We start from the raw sequence: 18,083 nt of genomic DNA on the forward strand, positions 1-18,083 counted from the left end.
ATTAACTACACCCAATACTCAAGTACGATCATAGTGCCTCCTAGTTGGTGCTTTTATAAGAGAAGATGGAGTCTCAAATTCAAAAAATTGCATAAAGTAAAAGAAAGGTCCTTCGTAGAGGGAAGTAGGGACTTGTAGAGGTGCCAGAGCTTAGAGCAAAAATTGAGAGATAAAAAGACATTTTGAGAGGCATATTTTTCCCACCAACTAAAACGACTTAGAGTTCCCAACACTTTCCATGCAGATATATCATAGGCGGTTCCCAAACAGAAATTAAAGTTTATTCCTTTTTCCACCATACTTTCACTTTCCATGGCTAACCGTACCCACATGTGCCTTCCGTACCAACACTTTCCAAGGAATTTATTATTTGACAACATAAAGTAAATTCATTTTTCATTTTGGGACTGGGCATCCCTAATACCTTTGCCTTACTCTCGTGCAATGACATGTGAATGAACACTCATCGTGAGAATAACACATCTAGCATGGAAAAATATTAGCCACCCCTCACCACCTCGCGAGCGGTACAAGCACACAGAAGAGAAATTTATTTGAATATTAGAAACGGCACATACAAATTTGCTTAGAACGGCAAAAGAATACCGCATATAGGTAGATATAGTGGACTTGTGTGGCAAAACTGGTTTAAAGGATTTTGGATGCACAAGTAGTGATCATACTTAGTGCAAAAATGAAGGCTAGCAAAAGATTGGGAAGCAACCAACCAAGAAACGAATAATCTCATAAGCGAGCATTAAGCATGATTAACACCGAATAATGCACCACAAGTAGGATATAATTTCATTGCATGACTATTGACTTTCGTGCTTGCATAGGGAATCACAAACCATAACACCAATATTCTTACTAAAGCATAATTACTCATCAACATGACTCACATATCACATCATCATATCTCAAAACTGTTACTAATAAACAAGTTTATTTTGTCCAATGATCTTCATGAAAGTTTTTATTATATCCTTCTTGGATATCTATCACTTTGGGACTAATTTTGATGTGTTGCTTTTGATAAGCTCAAACAATTATAAGTGAAGATCATGAGCATAATACTTCTTTCTCTCAAATTAATTTAAGTGAAGCAAGAGATAATTTCTTGAAAATTTTACTAAATCTCAAATAAATCTAAGTGAATACTAAAGCACACTGTGCTCAAAAAGATATAAGTGAAGCACTAGAGCAAGTCCATAGCTCATAAAAATTTAAGTGAAGCATAGAGAGCAATTTTAACAAGTCATGACATAATTTTGGCTCTCTCAAATAGGTGTGTCCAGCAAGGGATCAAGACTAAAAACACAAAATAAAGCAAGCAAAGACTCATATCGTACAAGACGATCCAAGCAAAACACATAGTATGCGACGAATAAAAATATAGCTTCGAGTAAAATACCGATGGTCGTTAGAAGAAAGAGGGGATGTCACTCGGGGCATCCCCAAGCTTAGTTGCTTTCTCTCTTTTGGATAATAGCTTGGGATGCTGGGGCATCCCCAAGCTTATGCTCTTCTTACTCCATATTCCTTCATCCATCGTAAGATAACCCAAAACTTGAAAACTTCAATCACACAAAACTCAGCAAAACCTTTGTGAGGTCCATTAGTATAAGAAAACAAATCACTACTATAAGTGTTGTAGAAAACCAATTCATATTTTGTTCTTGCATTATATCTACTGTATTCCAACTTTTATATGGCATAAACTCATCAAAGAAAACCATAGAATCGTCAAAACAAGCACACAACGCAAAGAAAACAGAATCTGTTAAGAACAGAACAGTCTGTAGCAATCTGGATATTTCGAATACTTCTGTAAGTCTAAAAACTCTGAAACATTAGGAAGACCTGGGAAATTTTTATATTAATATACTACAAAAATAATTGGTATTTTATCGCTCTCTGGTTAAAAATGAAAATTATTTTTGTGAGCGAAAAAGTTTCTGTTTTTTCAGCAAGATCAAACAACTATCACCCAAGAAGATCCTAAAGGCTTTACTTGGCACAAACACTAATTAAAACACAAAAAACACAATCATAAAAGTAGCATAATTGTGCTAACACTCAAGACTAGAAAGCAAGAAGCAAAAATAAATTTTATTCAATGGGTTGCCTCCCAACAAGCGCTATTGTTTCACGCCCCTAGCTAGGCATAAAGCAAGGATCTAAGTTTTGTCACCTTTGGTTCGAGATCCATAAGATGCCCTCATGATTGATTCATATGGTGGCCTAATTCTTGTTCTAGGGAAGTGTTCCATACCCTTCCTCAAAGGAAACTGGAACTTAATATTGCCTTCTTTCATATCAATCACGACACCAATAGTGCGTAAAAACGGTCTACCAAGAATAATTGGACAAGACGGATTGCAATCAATATCAAGAACAATAAAATCTATGGGCACATAATTCCTATTTGCAAGAATAATAACATCATTAATTCTTCCCATAGGCTTTTTAATAGTAGAATCTGTCGAGTGCAAATTTAAAGAGCATTCTTCAATATCGGTAAGACCAAGCACATCACATAGAGATTTCGGAATTGTAGAAACACTAGCACCCAAGTCACACGAAGTAAACACTCATAATTTTGAATCTTGACTTTGATAGTAGGTTCCCATTCATCATGCAATTTTCTAGGAATTGAAACTTCTAATTCCAACTTTTCTTCTAAAGCTTTCATCATAGCATCAACAATATGTTTAGTAAAAGCTTTATTTTGTTCGTAAGCATGGGGTGAATTTATCATGGATTGCAATAAAGAAATACAATAAATCAAAGAGCAACTATCATAATTAAAGTCTTTGTAATACAAAAGAGTGGACACATCACTAGTTAAAGTTTTGACCTCTTCAAACCCACTTTTATCAATTTTCTCAACAAGATTTTCACCCTCCGAATTATCGGGACGCCTTCTAACTAAAGTTTACTCTTCTCCAGTCCCTTTTTCATCAATCTTAACTTTACTACACAAGGAATCAATAGAAGAAGCACCAATCATTTTAAGATCTTCATCGCTTCTACGGAAGTAATCACTAGAAAATGCTTTTTCTAAAATTCTCTATTAGCTCTAAGCATAGCGGTTCTTTTCTTACTTTCATCCATAGAAATATAAAGAGCTTTAATTGATTCCTCAACCTTAGTCACAAATCATGAGAAACATAAAGAGCTTTTCATCTTGAGATTTTCTACATCATGAGAAATTCTATCAACACTTCTAGACAAATCATCAATCTTATACAACTTTTCTTCTATGGTAGTGTTGAAAGCTTTTTGTGTGTTGATAATTTTTTTAATATTGTTCTCAAGATCAGAGGTGTTACTATTATTATTATAAGAAGGACTTCCATAGGAATTACCATAATTATTAGAGGAATTACTAGGAAAAGGCCTAGGATTAAAATTACCTCTATAAGCATTGTTATGAAATTGTTGCGCAAGATAAAATTCACATCAACGGCATCACTATTTTGCTCAATCAAAGTAGACAAAGGCATATCATTGAAATCAATAGGAGCAATTTTGCTAGCAACCAATTTCATAAGAGCATCAACTTTTTCACTCAAAGAAGAAATTTCTTCAGCCAAATTAACTTTTTTTACTAGTAGGAGCTCTTTCGGTATGCCATTGTGAATAATTTGCCATAATATTATCAAGCAATTTCGTAGCTTCTGTACCACCCCGAGAATCATGCTACAGTAAACTCATACTAATGATGCTATGTCATCATGTTTTATTAAGCCAAATTGCCCCTTGATAAAAACAAAGTCAATTTAAAATTCATATAACAAGTCAAATTCTTTTTTCTTCAAACCGCCAAATAAAAATGTTCGTTAGGTTGCAGATATTCATTACCTAATTGTCATGATGAAACCAACCTCATTTGGTTTCCCAAAATGCCCCTGGTTTTAAAACAATGGCCTGAGAGCACTTTTTCAGCCCTTTTTAAATGTGAGCAAAATTCAAGTGGATCCCAAGCTGCCTCAAACTTTTTGTACCAACCCAGGATATTGCAAAGTATTTAATCTGGCTAGTGGCACATTGTACAAAAATCATTTGGTGCTCTAAGTAATCCAAGTCAGCAGCTCAATTAAAAGACAAAAGAAAAGTAAAAGAAAAAGGCAAAGGTTTACTGTGCCTTCGGGCTCTAGGTCAACAGTGGACGACCTAGCCCACTATTGCCTCATCCTTGACCTCCTGCTCACAGGGACGGACTGGATGCATGAGCCGCGTCCATGGCGTGGATCCTCCACGCGTCGAGAATCCGCCGGCAACCAGTGGTGGATAAGACTATCCTCGAACGCGTAGACAAACCCTGGCCGTCACTTTTTCCTTCTTCCACTCTCTCTCATCAAAATAGTCATCGCCTGAACGCTGCTCACCATGGTTTCCATTGTCGTCGCGTGGCCTCCTCGGCGCCTGGGAGGATGTCGAGGAGCTTCCTTGTTGCCGACTCCTTCACATACGTGCCTTGAATCAAGCAGCACCGCACCATACACTCGGCATCGAGCCGGTTCCCCGCTACGGCTGCCGCCTCCCGTCGACGAGCTCGATGCATCCGGCTACCCCCGTGCTAGCTCCCCGACCTCGTCCACGAGCATCGCAGTGAGCTCCTCCTCCGATCCCCACGCTTCCCCCCTTTGACCTGTTACCGTTTAGCCGTCCCCTGCTCGACTGCTGTGACCGAAGTTTCTCTCCCCATGCGCGCTAGCGGACTCCTGTGCAAGTGATGTCGCGCCCCGTGCCGCTGTTGCTGCTCGCTGCGCTTGTCGCTGTTGCAGCTGCTTCCACTCCTACCACTTCACCTTGCTCCGCCGCGCCGTGCCCGCCTGCCTGCGTCGTGGCCTTGGTCAGACGAGCCGCTGGCCGCCTCCTTTTCTCCTCGCCGCGGTGCCCTTCCACAGCCCCGCCTTGTTGCCGCTCACCCCTCCCCGCTTCACTGCAGCCGCCTGCGCCGGCCGCCCAAGCCCCGCGCTCCTTGCTCGCTGGCCTCGCCGGTCCACTACTAGGAAAATGCTTATACATAGAAGTTTACCAGTAGCGTTTGTTTGGGCCCCCACGCTACTGGTAATTACCAGTAGCGCTGGGTACAAAGCACGCTACTGGTATGGTTTATTAGTAGCGTTGGTTTCTTTTGAGCACACTATTAGTAAATATCCTCAATCGTGCCCCGCGGACAATTGATAGTAGTAGCGAGGGTTTGCTGGGCCGCGCTAGCACTAGAAACATAGTCGTAGCGCGGGTCACGTAATGCGCTACAACTAGCCCAGCCCATTGAGACAACCAACCCAGCCCAGCGAACAGCCTCCATCGTTACCTTATTTTCTCCTCTGCCTCCCGCGAACCCTCGCCGCCGCCACCAACGCCGGGCGATTCCGGCTACTTCCGGCGGCCCTCGCCGGAGCGCATCACACCCACGAGCTCTCCTCGCGACGGTTCTTCCTTCCCTCTAGCAAAATTCGCTCCTCGCGGCAGCAAGCGCTCGCGCGCGACCCCTCCCTGCGGCTAGGGTTTCGGCTGCGTCCAACTCCAGCGCGGTGAGATCCCCTCTTCCCTCGATTCATGCCCTCTCCTTTCCCCTTCTTCCTTCTCTCCCCGCCCTTTTTTTCCTTCTGTTCCACTACTTTCCTTCCTTCGTGCAATACTGCTCGCAACCTGTTTGTGTTTATGCCTAGCAGCCTTTTTTCCTTATGTTCCACTACGTTCCTTCCTCCGTGCACAACCTGTTTGTGCTTATGCTCGGCGGCCTAAATCTTTCTTATTTTCATCAGGGAAGTTGCTGCTATGATCTTCTTTGTTTCTCCTTGCTAATTGATTCTTAGGAGCACATGCTATTTCCTAATCAGGTACAAGTCTATAAGAATTACAGCACAGTTTTTTCAGCTAAAAAAGATTACGACAGTACTAAATCCATGTATAAAGCACTTGATTTTCGAACAGAATTACCTTATGGTTGGCTAAGAAAACATGACAAGAGAAGAACTAAAGATTAATTTTTTAATTAACCTCTATGTTAGCTCCAAGCAATCTTGCTATATGGGTTAGCACGTACCTGAAGTTCTCGTAGGTGGTATGCAAAGGTGAAAGATTGAATGGTTATGAAGTTGTGATAAAATGATTTAAATACCAAGAGTTTTAAAACAGAGGAAAGGTGGAAAGGGCCTGGTATGCTTTGTCAGAACAGAAATATACAATTAGACTTGTTGAGCACTATTACTCCAATCAATTAGACATGGCTGTCTATCTGTATCGGCTTCTGTCTTCATTACACAGTTCAGCTCATTAGCAAATAATAACATTTAGTTCGACGCAGCTCGTGCAAGGACACTATATTTAGTTGAAGTTCCTTGATGTGCGAGATGCGAAGATTTTAGAACAGTTCGAAAGAATTACTGCTGTAAAAAAATCAGGCAGCTCTATTTGTCTTCGTTGGGAGGAGTAATTTCACTGCATTCACATACTGGAGAGTAAAATAATGAAAAGCTTCCTTGAGTGATGACTGATGAAAAGATTTTAGTACATAAAAATGACAAAACTAGCTTCAGGACGAACATCAGGTTTGCTAACCATTTGATCTCTTTTGTGCATTGCAGGTTTGCTACTTAATTCTCAAAAAAATCATGCGTTCGCATCACCATCCTATGGAACCACGAAGCCGGATCCAATGATTTCAGAGAACATTTACTATGTTTATGGATCACTACATGTGATCTGCTAGAACAAGGTGAGATCCTTTTTCAGTAACCATTTCATTTGAAGACACATCATGCTTTTCCGAATATAACTGAACATCTAAAGCAGCCGACTCCAGGGTCTGCTAAGGTTCTATTTTAATCATACGATGAGCAAGGGGTCCGCAACATAGTCACATAATTACAAATCTGAAGCACCGTTTAGTTTGTTGGCTAGCAGATGAATCAGAACTGGTTACTTTTATCTGTTCCGAATAATTTAAATATATTTTTAGTGATCTTGTGTGCATTTATAAAAAATCTTAAGGTGGTCATGATTAGGCTGACCAGTAGGCTTTTCTTCTGTGTGAACAGAAGAAGGAAGAGGGTACCTATAGAACCAAAGTAATCAATTCTTTATGTACATTTATAGAAATAAAACAGAATAGATATAAGACGTTTTTGCACTTGTCAAATCTATATGCATTCTTATATAACTATTCTCTGCACTTTTCATAGCTACCGAAGCACCAGAACTGCTCTCTTTGATGGCATTGAAGAAGGTGGAATACGAGCACCAGCTTATTCTTCACATGAGATAGATGAACATGAGAATGAGCGAGCTATGGATCGATTGTAGGGATCGAGTCAGCATTCTCAAGAGGGTTAGTGCCACATAATGATTGAACATCCGAATGCTCCATCTTTGTTTTATGTAAAGAGTTGGTGTTTTCACATATTGATTGTGCTTGTTTATATTCTAAAAAAATGATTGTGCATGTTTATCTTTTAACTGTATCGCTTAGCTAAGATCATAAGAAGATATTGTAGTTGTACGCTTTCTAAAAATGATATATTTTCCTCGCAAAACAAAGAGATGATCAACTTTAGGAATTGCAACTTTATCCATGGTAACCATGTGCATTCCTGGACCATTTAGTTTGAATAGCCAGTGAGGAATTAAGCATATATTTTTGGCATGAGCCCCTTTAAATTGCTAGATGAGAAGGAATTGTAACTTAATGAGCGTGAATTGTAATATATTATTTGGTTGAACTGATGCAATTTGCGTACTAACAAGTTTTCACTTTTCCGACGTGGGCGCAGAGGTGATCGACGCTGACTAGCGCGGCTGGTAAAGGGTACAATGTTGGTAATACATCTGCTGTTGCTGATGCCTTCTTGCTTGCTTGCTTGCGAATGACCTGGGAATTATTTCTACTTGGTGCACAGCCTTTGCTTGTTGCAATTTGCCTCAAAAGCTTGTATTCAGAATCTATAACAAGATTTCGTACTGCCTTGGAATTCCTTATCTCCTTTTACTTGTGGTCATGCCTAGCACTATCTTGGTTCATTGTTTAATTCCAGGATTTGTGAGTTCCTAGTAGGGAACACATGGACACGAAGCTGCGGCGGCGACGACGATGATATCAACATGGGGCTGCAGCGGCGACGATGACGACGACGAGATCGACATCGACATGGGGCTGCGGCGGCCACGACGACGACGGCATCCTCACGGTGCTGCGGCGGCGGCGATGATGACGACATCAACACCATCAAACACGGGCTTGTGGAGGCGCCGGCGACGATGACCTATAGGCGTGGTGTATATTGTATATGTATGTATACATATAGGCGATGATGACCTACTGGTATGCAAAAAACCCACGCTATTGGTAGTGTTTTTTTCTAGTAGTGGCCGTTCTCGCCCGCCATCCTCACCTCGCTCGCCCACGCCCGCCGACGCACACCCCCGACCGCTGACGAGGCTGCTGCTCGTGTGCTGCTGCCCGCGGTGCACACTCGGCCGCCGACGCTGCATGCTGCCCTGTTCTCCCAGTCACGCGCTGCTCGCTGCCCCGCTCGTCGTTTCGGCCTGCCGTGCCACCCCGTCCTGCTCCTTGCGCCAACGCCTTCTCACAGCTTCGGCCGGCCGTGCCCCCTCCCCCCTCTCCTGGCCCGCACTCAGCGCCCTCTAGCCACCTCGGTCGGTGCCCGAGGCCAGCACCCTGCCATGGTCACGGTCGTCGCCTGGGTTCGCCTTGGCAGGCACCCCCACCCTTGCCCGTTAAGCGCCTGCTCCAGTGGCCTCCTGGGCCACTGGCAGCTGAGGCCCACTCCCTGTTTTGTTTTAAAAAAAGTCAAGAAATTAAATAATTAATATAATTAAATTAATTAGTCATGTTTAAATAACTAATTAAACTTACTTAAAATGCTAGTTAACTACTGTGTGTATGGCACGGCGGCCCCACCCCTGTTGACCAGTCAAACATTAATTGGTCAACTAGGACCCCCTGGACCCACATGTCACCCTCTGGTACACTTGTGTACACAGATCTGGGTGCACCTAGCATTTACTCCTTATTTTCGAATTAATAATAATTTCTTAATATTGCGAAAACTTTAGAATTTCGTAGAAAATAATCCGTAGCTCATATGAAAATGTTTTTTATATGAAAGTTGCTCAGAAAAATCCAACGAATCCGAATACGCGGTCCGTTCATCTGTCACATGCCCCTAGCATGCTGAACATGAAATTGTCCCCTCTCTCACGCCTGTCCGGAAAAACCCAGACACTGGGAAAACCCCTTCGGACGTTTTCCCTCTCCGTTTGTAACGTGTAGTACTGCGTTAGTACCCTCTAGTTCTACATATCATCATGTCTTGCTTAGTGATGCATTTGTTTGCACTATATTTACTGTTTCTTCCCCCTCTTCTCCGGTAGCCCCCGAGACCAATGATGCCCCTCTGATCGACTACGTCGACGACGACCCTTCTTCCCTTTCAGCAGAGCTTCCAGGCAAGCCCCCCCCCTTTGATCATTCCGATATCACCCATTCTATTCTCTTATGCTTGCATTAGATTTTGCTACTGTTATTGTTTGCTCCTATTCTGATGCATAGCCTGCTTTTGCCACCTACTTTCATACCTTACCTGCTTACTCTAAACTGTTTAGTATAGGCTGGTTAGAGATCCATCAGTGACCCCCACCTTGTCCCAGTTGCCCCTGCTTTATGTTCGATGACTCGATCAACGTGATCGACGTCCAGGCCCCGACACCGCACATCACCCCCCCTTGGTGTACGACCCTGCAGAGTTATCATCAAGTACCAAGGGTGATACCTCGTCAGCACTTCTGATGTTAACCCTGTAGTGTAACTATTCGGTCGTGGTAATCGAGGGTGATTCCTCCTTCACCACTCCCGATAACGACTCTGTCGTGCAACCCCTCAAGTGTAGACCAACGAGGGTGATTCCTCCAAGTCCACCTTGATGGTTACATCGAGTGGGAATCCATCGAGGGTGATTCCTCAGGGTTTCCCCCTTGGTGTTAGACACACGGTTACTATGGTTACTATGACTTTACACTGAACCATGTTACCAAAGACGGGTCGGCCCCGAGGGGTACCCGCGCGAGCTTAATTGCGAGTGATGTGGAGTCGGGTTGGCCTAGAAGGTGCCCGCGAGATAATTACGAGGCGTGGCCAGGAATTCTTAGCCCTTGCCGCGAGTCCTCGAGACGGGGCGACGGGGTCACATCGATCATGGGTCTTTGGTCGTTACCGCGCCTTCCTAATCCACTACGATTTGGATATTTCATCCGAGGGGCCTCTGGCCTGATAGCACTAACCATCACGTGGGCATAGTATGGGTGTTCTGCGTCATATGCATCAGCCGAAGCTTAATAGACGTCATGCGACTGAGCGGCGCGCGCCGGGTTGGACTGGAACGCCTCGCCTTGTATAAGGGAGGCTAGGTCTGCTCACCGGCCGCCCACGCAATGTGCAGGAGTTCCTGGGGCGATGGCCCAAGACCCCTGGGGGCATAGGTTTAGTCCGGCGTGCCAACCTCTCTATTAAGCCTAGGTCGGGTTGCGGCATATCGTTTGGCCGAGGCTAGGCATGACCCAGTAAAGTGTGTCCGGACGGAGTTAATCCAGCGCGGTGGGTAAGTTTGTGCACCCCTGCAGGGAAGAAAACATCTATCAATAGCCTGTCCTACAGTAACGGACACTCGGAGTTGTATCCCGATCAATACAACTAGAACTAGATACTTGAGATGAGAAATGGATAGTATGGCTCTGGGATTGCTTTCTCATAGGGAGTCGAGGAAGGATCTCTGGGAGAGGTTGATGACACTACTACTACTTTACATTATGCTAATGTGCACTCTTCAAATGCTGCAAGACCTCTGAAGATGCTGAAGATGCTAGTCATCGATAGGACTAGGCCTTTTCTCTATTTTGGCATTTCTGCAGCCCAGTCCACATATACAACCCTTCCTTTGATAATGTTGCATATATAGTGTAGATCCTTGATTGCTGAGTACTTCGGATGAGTACTCACGATTGCTTTGCTTTCTTTTCCCCCTTTTCCTTTATTTTCGGATGTCGCAACCAGATGCTGGATTCCAGGAACCAGACGCCACCTTCGACGACGACTACTAATACTACACTGAGGGTGCCTACTACTATGTGGAGGCCGCCGTCGACCAGGAGTAGTTAGGAGGCTCCCAGGCAGGAGGCCTTGCCTTTTCGATCGATGTTGCTTTTGTGCTAGCCTTCTTAAGGCAAACTTGTTTAACTCATGACTGTACTCAGATAATGTTGCTTCCGCTGACTCGTTTGTATTCGATCTTATGTATTTAAGCCCTCGAGGCCCCTGGCTTGTAATATAAATCTCGTATTATTTGAATTTGTGTCTAGAGTTGTGTTGTGATATCTTCCCGTGAGTCCTTGATCTTGATCATACACATTTGCGTGCATGATTAGTGTATGGTCAAACCGGGGGCGTCACAAGTTCGTAACAGATCCGACTTCCTGTAGGTAGCCCACTTTCCAACTCCTTGGCCGAAGTTGAGTCTAGTCACTGAAAAACTTTTACAAACATGGTTGTGTGTCTTACGGGCCCATGTCGCCATTGGGTGGTATTAGCATCTTTTATTCCCCGTCTTTACTCTGGGCCTCTAATCTCTCTTCTATTCGGGTTAAATGATTTTGCTTACTCTAACTCTAGGTTCTCGTAAATACTTTCTCTCGGAGAGCACTCCATTCCAGATGATCGCATGTTCCACCAGAAGATTCCGAAGATACTCTATGATGTTCCCTCGAGACTTTATGGCTTCGCTTTTGCAAATCCCTTCCATCAATAAGCCCCTATGGATAACCAAGTACACTTGTCATTCTTACATTCGTCCCCAGTTACTCTTGTTATTACAAGATACCCCAAAATACCCGTCGTTGTTCCGAGAATACTTTGTGCCTATTGCCTTGCAGTTCCTTGTAGCCTGAATACACCTACAAATTAATCCTCACACATATCGAGGATTTGTTTTTCCCTAGTTGATCATGTGTTTCACAAAATTCTTCGAGATACTATTCGATCTTCGAGAATCCTCTTCAAACTATTGCTCTGCAAATACTTGTTTGCTTGCATTATGGATGCTTCCCATATGTCTAGTGATATTCATTAGTATCCTTTGACACCGTCATTTTGTTCCTATTGATTCAACTTGTGAGAAAATGCGCGCAATCATCAGTTGATCCTTTTAAATGATCTTTCCGGCTCAGTCGTCATTTTGAACATGAGTTGGTTCTCGACCAATCAAATTGCCGATGATTGTACCCCTAAGTCTATACAACTTATCCGTCCTTTATCAGAGCGTTTGCTTCTGATCCCTTGATTTGGAAATCATAATTCCTTTGCATTTGAGATTGAATTAGTCATATGTTTATATAATCTGATCTCCTTGCATTCTTTCTTCTTCTTCTGATTGAGTACCGATACTCACATCAGCTCAATTGTGGACCGCCAGATCCATTGTTGAATTATTATCCGACAGTGTCCTTCATGTTGAATCACCTTGTGAGTTGTTTTCCTGGTACATAATGCCCTTGGTAGATTGTATCCTCTCCTTTTGTCAACCATGCTATGCTTTCGAGCTTGTGTTAATTACTTCTAAAGTTGTGGTATATGTTCCTAGGATGCACCGATGGGTTGAACCTATGCCTTCCCTAATCTGTGTTAACTCGAAAGTTATGCGGGTTATTACTACTGTAGGATGCTGCTAACACGACACTACGATCAGAGACCCTTCGACGAAACTGTGTGCGATGCAATAATCGCAAACGGTGGTGTAAAAACCCGTCAAAAAAGGCACAAAACATTTGCGATGATGGATGCATCAAACACGGTTCAAATTTTAGTTGCGTGTGCGATTCAGGGCATACGGTTCAGTTCAATTAACCATTTTCGATGAGGAGGAACAAAAGAAACGGCAGCCAGATGAAGGTGTGTGCGATGTACAGCATACATTTCACTCGGATGAACTATTTCTGATTAGGCAACACAAAAGAAACGGTTAACCAGATCAAGGTATGTGCGATGTACATCATACAGTTCACTCGGATGAACTGTTTGTGATTAGGCAACACAAAAGAAATTGTCAGCCAGATCAAGGTGTGTGCGATGTACGACATGCGGTTCACCCGGATGAACTGATTGCGTTGAGCAAGAGAACAGAAACAGTTCAATATAACAAATACCATAAATATTGCAAGGTTCAAATTCAAAGATTACAACGCCCAAATTCAAACATTGCAAGCTGCATCATTTCTGAAAAGGGATCAGCCACTGACAAGTCATGTATGGGTTTGACACAATAACTTCCAATTGCTTTGCCATATGCTCTTCCAATATGAAGTTTGGCATTTTTGGAGGCACTTCCATTCCACAATACCAACCGGCTCTAATAATTATACCATTGATCTTTCCTAATTAAATGCGTTTTCAACCTTAGTACCCTCAACACCTTTGCTCCGGCAAGAAAGAACCTGGTGAGTCTAATCTTCGATGGGGTCCCTCGGTAGGAGTTCAAAGTAATATTTGAGAGATGCAGATCCAGGCATTCGATGTGATTGTCGTTATAAACATCATCCACCTCCGGGCCTAGTATGCACTGCAAAAGAAGAGAACGTGTTAGTGCCTACATGCAGTTTTGAACACTTCTACATGCCCATTTGGTTTGTAGGATTTGTAAAATGCACCAACGTGCCATCTACGATCTGGCATGATTAACATGGGCATTTGATTACAATCTACAAACATGTAGCCTTCTTCACAAGAGGTTGGATTGGATGAAAAATTCCCTAAGAAAACTAGTACAGATGAATCCAAAGGATAAATGCTATTGTAACCATATGAATGAAGCAACCAATATGGGGTGGGGGCGTATGTCCTAAAATCCTCCAAAATTCCCTTAGAAATCATAGTACATTGTCATTCTAAACTTGGGAAAAGGTGCAAAAAATTGAACTCCCTTATGGTTAACATTTAACAGGAAAGGAACATCACCTCGATATGCAGCTTCTTCAAGCACGAAAAGCATCTCAGGCAACTGACAACTTGGTCCAGGTTGGGGCCGACAGATTCTAGTGCCAAGACCTTCACTTGCCCAGAGTCTGGGTGAAGCTTCGCTGGGTGACAAACGAACATACATCTTCAAAACTACAAATAACATTGATATCAAGAAGGAGAGGTATATAAGGCGACTGTTGTACCTGAAAGTTGTAGTATTTGACAGACGAGTAGCCCACCACTTTCAATTTCGACGCAGAAATGACACTGGTTCTTGTTGGACCTTGTTGACCAACTACAAGTAATCTCTCAAGTGAAGGTGTATCCTGGATGACCATATTGTGGTCCACCTTTTGTGATCTCTTGTTGCAGCACCATCAACACACATAAATAGTCCGGAGAGTCCTGGAGGTGATGTGCAAGGTACTCGACCAATTCATCGCCTAAAGACGATGGAACTCGAGTGCAATACAGCCGCGGAGCAAGCGCTCCATGTCATCCTTTGGGATGCGTACGATGACGAGCTAGAGGATGTTTCAGTCGTGGTAGAAAAAGAGTGGGCGCGTCATTAAGGGGGGAATGGCAGTTCATGACCTTGGTGAGGCGCAGCGTGGGCGCGAAGTGGAGCGCGGACGTTGGCAGCAAGAGCATATGCCCATCATTATAACTTAGCTTCTCGAGCTGATCTATGGCACGGGATCGGAACCACTTGTCAAGATTGGCTCGGTCCTTGCCATTGGAACGGAACTTGCCCATGATAAGGCCTTTGATTGGGCCATCGTGACTGCCGAGGATCTGGGATAATGCGTCCAAGCTTTGGCGATTGCCATGGCAGAGCTTGTGGGCGTCGAGGAGGTCGACAGGGGTGCGGAGCCATAGGGTGCGCCACCTCTGGGAAAGGGCGGCTTTCCTCGCCCGATATTTGATTGGGAGGAGGGATATGATGACTATCAACATATCATCGGGAAGGTTGTTAATGAAGTCTAGGCCTGCTGGAGTCGCTTGCGGTTCTTTCTCGACCTGCCTCCGCTTGTTGGAAGCCTCGTTCTCCACCTTGTCAGCGGGGACGGAAACCTCTGTCTTCATATTCACGCCGTGCTCTGGTGCTTCAGCAGCCCCGGCGTCGCCACTCCCTCCGCTGGGGAGCTTCGACGGCATCCTCGTACACTGACAGCTTTGAGGACTCAGAGTGGCGTCGAGGATGCGGGCGAAGAGAGAGGAATTGTGTGTGTGGCAAGGATGGGGGGTGCGGCCGCTCGGAGGCGCCATTAATATAGACCAGTGGGAGCAAGGCGGGCGGCGGTCCAAGGCTGTCTCGCTTCCCGGTAAGAACTACTGCTTAATCTCTAGTATGAATGAAATCTATGATTAATTACTGAATTTTAGTTGCAAAAAATAGATAGTGCTATTGATTTTTAGCTGCATATTTTGACAATCGTACTGTCTCTGGGCTTAGCGCCGAAGTCTGGCTTTAATTTTCATATCGTAATCTGAACCTTTTGCATTGAAGAGATGCACAGATCCTGCGTTAAACAACTTGTACGCTTCCCGGTGAGCCTGCGCACTGGACTGCGCTCGCACGCCTCCTGTTCAGTCAAGCAGTTGTCCACATGGCACCTCCTATAGCCATTAAAACCAAGACACGTGGCGTCACGTGAATGGTTAACCAAACGCACACGGATAAAATTATACAAACGTTTGAGATATTAAAGTGGCAGCTATTTTTTTCAAAATGCCTTTGTTGGCTGTCATTATTCGAGTGCGCCTTCTCTCAAAATGGACACGAAAAATACCAAAGCATGTCGGGTGCCCTTCCATGACAGCATGCCAAGTTTCATGAATTTCAGACGAGTTTTAGATTTACTAGAATTTAAAAACAAAGTATCTCAACGTTTTGCTGGCAATCAATGGTGCCCTGGTGTTTGAAATTCATTCCCATTTCTTGCATGGGACCTAAGAATGCACCCAAGGACACAGATTTGATTGTTCAACCAATTTATATGCACTGGAGTATGTGCATGTAGTTCAAATTTGAATTATGCACATAAATGCATTGAAAACTCAGTTAATGCATAAAAATGTCCAAACGAACCCTGAAAAATCACAAAAATTGACACAACACTCCTGTTGTTCTATGTTGACACGAGAAAAAATTTGAAAGCAATAAGAGGCAATGGATATCGTCTCGTCCCCAAAGGTGGGATGTTCCCTATTGAAACCATCATGCTTGTCGTGAGAAGCTTTGGTTTGTGAGAAGCATATACCCAAACCTGCCCCAAATGGGACAAAAAATTTACCACGGCATGTTGATGCCGCTCCATGATAGCATGCCAAGTTTCATGAATTTCGGACGAGTTTTGGATTTACTAGAATTTAAAAACCAGGCATCTCAATGTTTTGCCGGCAATCAATGGTGCCCTGGTGTTTGAAATTCATTCCCACTTCTTGCATGGGACCTAAGCATGCACCCAAGGACACAGATTTGATTTTTAAACCAATTTATATGCACTGGAGCATGTGCATGTAGTTCACATTTGAATTATGCACATAAATGCATTAAAAACTCAGTTAATGCATAAATTTGTCCAAACGAACCCCAAAAAATCATAGAAAATAACACAACACTCCTATTGTTATATGTTGACACGAGAAATTTTTTGAAAGCAATAAGAGGCAATGGATATTGTTTCGTCCCCAAAGGTGGGGCGTTCCCTACTGAAACCATCATGCTTGTTGTGAGAAGCTCTGGTTTGTGAGAAGCATATACCCAAACCTGCCCCAAATGGGACAAAAAATGTACGACGGCATGTTGATGCCCTTCCATGACGGCATGCCAAGTTTCATGAATTTCATATGAGTTTTAGATTTACTAGAATTTAAAAACAGAGTATCTCAATGTTTTGCCGGCAATCAATGGGTGCCCTGGTGTTTGAAATTCATTCCCATTTCTTGCATGGGACCTAAGCATGCACCCAAGGACACAAATTGATTGTTCAACCAATTTATATGCACTGGAGCATGTGCATGTAGTTCAAATTTGAATTATGCACATAAATGCATTGAAAACTCAGTTAATGCATAAAAATGTCCGACCGAACCCTGAAAAATCACAAAAATTGACACAACACTCCTGTTGTTCTATGTTGACACGAGAAAAAATTGAAAGCAATAAGAGGCAATGGATATCGTCTCGTCCCTAAAGGTGGGATGTTCCCTATCGAAACCATCATGCTTGTTGTGAGAAGCTTTGGTTTGTGAGAAGCATATACCCAAACCTGCCCCAAATGGGACAAAAAATTTACCACGACATGTTGATGCCGCTCCATGATAGCATGCCAAGTTTCACGAATTTCACACGAGTTTTGGATTTACTAGAATTTAAAAACCAGGCATCTCAATGTTTAGCCGGCAATCAATGGTGCCCTGGTGTTTGAAATTCATTCCCACTTCTTGCATGGGACCTAAGCATGCACCCAAGGACACAGATTTGATTTTTCAACGAATTTATATGCACTGAAGCATGTGCATGTAGTTCACATTTGAATTATGCACATAAATGCATTAAAAACTCAGTTAATGCATAAAATTGTCCAAACGAACCCCAAAAAATCACAAAAAATAACACAACACTCCTATTGTTTTATGTTGACACGAGAATTTTTTTGAAAGCAATAAGAGGCAATGGATATTGTTTCGTCCCCAAAGGTGGGGCGTTCCCTACTGAAACCATCATGCTTGTTGTGAGAAGCTCTGGTTTGTGAGAAGCATATACCCAAACCTGCCCCAAATGGGACAAAAAATTTACGACGGCATGTTGATGCCGCTCCATGATAGCATGCCAAGTTTCATGAATTTCAGACGAGGATTTACTAGAATTTAAAAACTAGGCATCTCAATGTTTTGCCGGCAATCAACGGTGCCCTCGTGTTTGAAATTCATTCCCATTTCTTGCATGGGACCTAAGCATGCACCCAAGGACACATATTTGATTGTTCAACAAATTTATATGCGCTGGAGCATGTGCATGTAGTTCAAGTTTGAA

The 18,083-nt window shown here is 43.2% G+C and overlaps 1 long non-coding RNA gene across 3 annotated transcripts; it reads left to right on the forward strand.

The window, feature by feature from the left end:
• The first annotated feature begins 5,279 nt into the window (after positions 1–5,279).
• LOC125543700 lies at positions 5,280–8,381 on the forward strand. 3 transcript variants are annotated; one of them, XR_007298715.1, is made up of 6 exons: positions 5,280–5,549; positions 5,784–5,858; positions 6,606–6,736; positions 7,203–7,348; positions 7,791–7,836; positions 8,052–8,381. It is a non-coding gene; the product is annotated as an uncharacterized LOC125543700 (long non-coding RNA). The 3 variants fall into 3 exon arrangements; XR_007298713.1 differs by having other exon boundaries at positions 7,791–8,381; XR_007298714.1 differs by lacking the exon at positions 5,784–5,858 and having other exon boundaries at positions 7,791–8,381.
• The last annotated feature ends 9,702 nt before the right edge of the window (positions 8,382–18,083 follow it).

The sequence above is a fragment of the Triticum urartu genome, chromosome 3 (genome assembly GCF_003073215.2).
Source record: "Triticum urartu cultivar G1812 chromosome 3, Tu2.1, whole genome shotgun sequence".
Taxonomy (NCBI): domain Eukaryota; kingdom Viridiplantae; phylum Streptophyta; class Magnoliopsida; order Poales; family Poaceae; genus Triticum; species Triticum urartu.